The sequence below is a fragment of the Triticum dicoccoides genome, chromosome 7A (genome assembly GCF_002162155.2).
Source record: "Triticum dicoccoides isolate Atlit2015 ecotype Zavitan chromosome 7A, WEW_v2.0, whole genome shotgun sequence".
NCBI lineage: Eukaryota > Viridiplantae > Streptophyta > Magnoliopsida > Poales > Poaceae > Triticum > Triticum dicoccoides.
The window spans coordinates 676,358,561-676,364,643 of record NC_041392.1 but is presented as its reverse complement, the minus strand read 5'-3'; the positions used below and the strand labels follow the sequence as shown (position 1 = coordinate 676,364,643).

Genomic DNA, 6,083 nt, shown 5'->3' with positions numbered 1-6,083 from the left:
TTTTTAAATAGAGTCAAAGCAACAGAAGGAAGGAAAAAAAAAATGCCTGGATACACAACTAGAACCCATAAAGCAACCACCAAAAGAGATTTACATAATTCCTGCAACTTAGAATGGAAAGAGGAAACTATCTTCCTTTGCATTCTTGTAGAGAAAAATTAAGGAGGAACACAGGATGTAACAACGAATGATCTAAAGAAAGTTGTTTTAAGCATGGAAGGGAGGATTGCGTCAACTTCAGGCATGAACAAAATAAACATCAGAGTTTAGCAAAATGGAAAGGTTGTAGTTCCTATGAGTGTCATAAAGCTTCATTGCCATGTCCATTGCACCCATCCAATCACCAGCCCTCTTTAGCGCTTCAATCCACTCTTTCCATGGAAGAAGTCGTGCAACTGTAAGAAAGCTTGGGCCAAGAATATATAATGTAGCACCTCTTACTGCTACCGAGTTGTTAAAATGCCTCTCAGGGTTACCAAACCTGTTAGAAAAATGTGTATGGTACACTATGCTGTCATCGAAGACTAAACCATCAAGAATAAAGATAGTCCTGCGAAGCTCACTGCCATCTTTTGAGAACAGGCAGAGCTGCCCTCTCAAGTTGAGGACAGCTAACATCTGGATGAAAAAAAAAAGAGTTACTTGATTTTACAACTGGGAAAAGAACATAAACTAAATGAGTAACCAAAAGGGGAGGCTTTTGCATGCCTGATCATTTAACCAAGCAACACCCACGGCGGCACTATCAAGATTCCAGTCCTTGTGTTTGATCACCTTTGATTTAACAAATTTTGCCACTTGCACTTGACGGTCCCAGACAAGCGCAAGCCAAGATACTGGCTCTTCATCTATATAGTGTTGTCATATTTAGCCCAAGAAACTACAATTTACCAATATAAGGAACTACCAATCATTGTCAATGTCTAAGGAGGTCTAATCTTACCAATTGGCGATGAATCACTCGAGGATGATGTGTATTTCCATGCAGCATAAGCAATTGACCCTTCTCGTGCTCCTTCTGGTCTAGAGAAGGTCTCAATATGGTCAACGTGGTCACTGTTGGTGCAGAGTCTAACCTAGCAGGAGAACCACAGAACATCATCAAGCAGTACAAGAGTTACCACAATTATGAGTTCACAGCATAACAGATAGTAAAATATATCACCCATACCACAAGAGCATGTTGATGCATAATGAACATGACTGTAACACCATCCTCCATTGGAGAAGAACCTTCATTGAAAAACTTCCATCCAGAATCTACTCCAACTACACCTCCCATCATGCTCCCAAGACCACCACTCGAGGAAGTTGTTAGGCTGCCTTGCATAGATGAGTCGCCAGAACCAAAGGATTCATCCGCTAGAAGAGGGCAGGCTGAGAGCACGATTCCAGTATGTCCATCAAAAAGGTGCTGGCAAAGTGTAGTTAAGTTTTGTCAGAGCAGACATATATTTAACAGGGGATCGAGTGGGCTAATAATGTGCACAATGGACAAAATAATGTTTCTACATACCTGGGTTCCCTTGACAGTCAAGCGATTAATGACAGGGATAATCGAGAATGTGTGCAGAAGAACAAGCCCTTTTGAATCACCAGTGATGGCTTTAGATTGGCAGATAAAACAAACATGCACTACAGCTCCTGTATGCTCACCATATATGACTTTTGCTGCAGTAGCCTTCTGTATATCCCAAATTGTCATATGACCATCACCATATCCTACTAGCAGAAGATCCCCTTGCGGGTTAAAGCACATGGCCGTCACTGGTGATTGAGTTTTCACACCTTGGTTCCAAAAGAACAACATCTGAAATTATAAAAGCAGTCTTTATAGACCTAAAAGTCAAAGTGACATAGAATTCTCATGACTTCAGAACCACTAATCTAGGACAGCTGTCCTCATTTCAAACCATAACCGGTATTACAGTTTTTCTACTTTCCAGGGTTCATCCAACAAGATTTTTTGATAGCAACTGGTTACTGGCTTATAAGATTAATAGCTATATGTGTAGCCACTGAGTTCTTATATGACTGGCAAACACATGAAATGTGCAGTAAGCACCAATCCAGAAGATACTTTTCAAGTTCATGCACTATCTTGGAAAAACAATAATTTTCGACGAGCAAGCAAGAGAAGAGGAAACAAGGGTCAATTGTGCAGAGATTGAGGAACTGTAGAACAAAGAGTTAAAAATGCCTTGATGATTTGGGCGAGCTAAACATATAAAAAAACAGTTTCTTCCGGTTCCTTGTCCTTAAAAGAACATAGAGATGTATCATAATCATCTTCGAGGCATTGGTTGTGCTTACTTAAACGTAATACAATCAAACAGCTTTTGCAATAGAAATTATGTTAAATCAATCGAAGTTGGTGTAATTAGATTCTGGCACAAAAGGATGGTTGCTTTAAATATACGAATACTTGAGTACTGAGCCATTTAATAGAAGTACCAAGGTAACCCTTATCTTCTTTTGTTGCCAACAACTGCTAAGACTATAAGTGGCCTCACTATGGAGGATGTGGTACTGCTTGGCCTACACTCCACAGCCTTACCTTAGTGAACTTTAGATGTAATTATGAGAACAAGGAACAGACCCCACAATTTTTTTAGTGTGTACATAAACCGCACAGGGTCAACTTCTGGCAACACCATAAAATGCGCATATCTGACAGGGTTATGTGTAAGTCCTGCTGGCAATACCAATGTACTGCATTCGTTCAGATGAGTTTTTTTTATTCTGTGCTGCATGCAGTGTTCTCTTCTTTATTCCCTATTATACAATCTGATGGATTGACGAAAATAACAAGCTATTGTGCAGATTTATTCCAAGGGTTACTGTCACTGATGCATAGCACTGCAGCAATTGTAATTTCTGCCATGTTAATAGGGTTCAGATGCAAATGGGTCACTTTAGCAGATTCCTGGTGAGCACCTTATTGTACTTCTAGTTTCTGCCCCAAATCTAAGATTTTGTATGCTTTTGAAGTTCTACCTAAATGCAAAATGCCATGTTTGTATCGAAGTTTGGTACTCTAATGAATCATCTTCAAATCCATACCACATAATTAATACTGAAACATCTTGAAGTCCAACATCTGTAGCATGCCAATAAACCATGTAGTATTTGACCAAACAGACAATATGCACAACAGCACTAAGGAGGCAATGACTAACCTTTGCATCTGTATCATCAGCTTGATGGATGGAGTATTTGCTTGGGACAATGATAACAGATCCATTGGACATGCCCGTCGCAATATAGCTCCTGTGTACTGCTAAGACCAGAGGAGAGCCATGTTCCTGTCTAAAAGATGGAGAAGCCATGGCACGAGTTATCGGGTTGTCCACCTCGATCTGCATGTAACCAATAGCTGGTTGGCCCTTCCCAATCCCCTCCAGGCGCATGGGTTGTGCCGCTGCTCCCTCGTCCCAGTGCTGCCCAAATGAGGCCTGCGTCTTCTCAAGCTCCTCAGCCCGCTCCAACTGTTTCATTGGTGCCTTTCGCCTTTCCTCCGCATTTTCTTCAGCCATCCTGCTCATCGAGAAAATTGGACATTTGCCACTTTAAAAATTGGGCTTCGCAAAAATACCACTCTCAAGATGGCCTTCTCAAAAATGCCACCCAGCTCATGGACATCTTGATTACTATGCCATTTCCCCCGTTTTCCTGTTTTTTCTTTAGTTTTTTCATTTATCTGCGCTTGAAAGGACCAAAGTGCCCTTGTCTCTCCTAACCTTATCTGGTTTGTGCGTGGCTCGATTGGGTCGCCCATGGGATGCTCCGATGCTGTCCGATTGCTCGCTGCTGTAAGCCTGTAACTCGGCGACGCCTGCGCGTGCCGCCGAAGCTCGTTCTTGCCGGTCACCCACGCCACGCCTAATCGCAGCTGTACCTCGCCCTCACCTGCTCGCCACCATGCGTTAGATATTCTCTTAATACTGTTCCACAACAACTCATAATTATTCTTTATCTTATACGACTGCTCGCACCAGGCCAAGCTCACGTGCAGAGTGCTTAAACTGGATGCATAATCTAGATATATCTACTTGCAGTTGCAGATATACACGGTATAGTTTTGTAAATTAAGATCATGCGAACAAAGCAAGAGAAAGGCTTAGCAAAATACAGTGCAGAGGACTGGGTTCCATGCTGTCGTTGCCGCACCATGGTGCGTGGCGTTCCCGTCCAGGCGATTGGCGCCAGCGACGTCCATGGATAGGCAGCGCGGAGACGCCCAGGGATCGGCAGCCCGGCGGCGTCAAGGATATCAACAGCGGCGACGTCCAGGCAATCAGCGGTGGCGCCGGCGGCGGTGTATAGGCGATTTGCGGCGTCAAGGATATCAACGGCAGCGACGTCCAGGCGATCAGCGGCGGCGGCGGTGTGTAGGCGATCTGCGGCTCTGCGCCTGCGCGTGGTGTTATCAACTGTTTTTCAGGCTGGTGGCGCGCGTGAGGGGCAACACAACAAGTCGACTGCCTACACGACGCAATCAGGTACGTGTACATATCTAGGGGTAGTCTTGTCCTTTCAAGCGCAGGTAAATGGAAAAACTAAAGAAGAAACAGGAAAACGGGCGAAATGGCATAGTAATCAAGATGTCCATGAGCTGGGTGGCATTTTTGAGAAGCCCATCTTGAGAGTGGCATTTTTGAGAAGCCTGATGCTTAAAGTGGCAAATATCCAATTTTCTCCTGCTCATCTCCAACCTCTCTTCGACCACCCTATCGATGATCCCCTCAGATTCCGCTTGCTCTTCTAAATCAGTGTCAGAACATTCAACTTCAACCTCTAGCCCGTCCTAGTCTTTTCATCGGACACTGACCCATCCTGATCCACAATCTCAACAGATTCCACCAAATTTCCATCTCTAATTTGCTCATCACTATTTTCCTGATCAACAAGCCCAATTTGACTCCCAAGTTGCTCCTGCACATCGAAATTCTCCGCAGCACCAGAATCGACATTGCCTCCGCCCACCGATTCTAAGGGCTCAGAATTCTCTTCAGTCCCCACTTCTCCGTGTTTCTTGTCCTCTTCCAATTCTTCAACCGCATCCCCGCGGACAGTTTCCACGGTGACCCTAGCAACCACTTCCTCACTGGCCTTGTCAGCTACTTCTTCTGCCTCGGAGGCTTGGTCGAGGAGCTTCTCGATGGGCGCGGAAGCGGTGTGCCGCGACCTAATTGCAGCGGCGTGCGGGGTGAGAACAGCGCGGGATGCGGCGGCGGCGGCAGCGAGGGCGGCGCCGGGTTTGGGGCTGGGGCGGACACCCCGGAAGAGCGAGGGGAGCGGCCTCGACGAGGAGGCGGCGGCGTTGGAAAAGGTTCTCGAGGCGAGGGAGGAGAGCGCCGCCGACGGCGATGCGGATGTGGATCTCCCGGGGGCCGCGGAAGGCGATGGCACGGGAGATGGGGAAGGTTTAGCGGGCGGCGGCGGGGCTTTGATACGGGTCAGGGGTTTGTGGTTGGTGCTGGGTGTACGGGTTGGCTCGTCGTCGGAGTCGGACGAGGACGAGGAGAGGAGGAGGAGCAGGTCGTCGACGGCGCGGCGGTGATCGGCGTCGGCGGCGTCGTCGGAGGCGGGAGACGATGGGAGGAAGGCCTCTAGGTCGAGCTCATGGGATGGAGGCTGTGGCTGGGACGCCATCGCCGGCGACGACGACGGCACGAGGGAGACGGTCGCCGTCTCGCCGAGGTGCGGTGGTGCCAGCTTGGGAGTTGGGAGATGTTTTTTCACAAAAATAATGTTTTTTACTATGAGGAAAATGAGTAATTTGAGAAAATGCCACATCTTTCCTGACACTTTGATCCTATAGCACACCTTTCTTTTTATTGGATTATATACCACACCTTTCATCAATAGCTGGACAAAATACCACAAATTGATTTTTTCCTTCTTTTCCACGTCCAGGCCCACACCTCCTTTTTGCCAGGACGAATTTGCCCTCAGCTCGTTTCCTGGTCATACGAAGCGATCGACGCGAGACATAGAACGAAGCACAGCGCCGTCGCCGCCCCGGTCCTCTCAGCGCCGCCGCCGCCGCCTCGATCCTCCTCGCAACGCCGCCGCCGCCT

General features: G+C 46.9%; 1 pseudogene; it reads right to left on the bottom strand.

Annotated features, from left to right (window-relative positions):
• LOC119333863 overlaps positions 1 to 5,720 on the bottom strand; it is a 13,573-nt pseudogene extending 7,853 nt beyond the window's left edge.
• Positions 5,721 to 6,083: the final 363 nt, after the last annotated feature.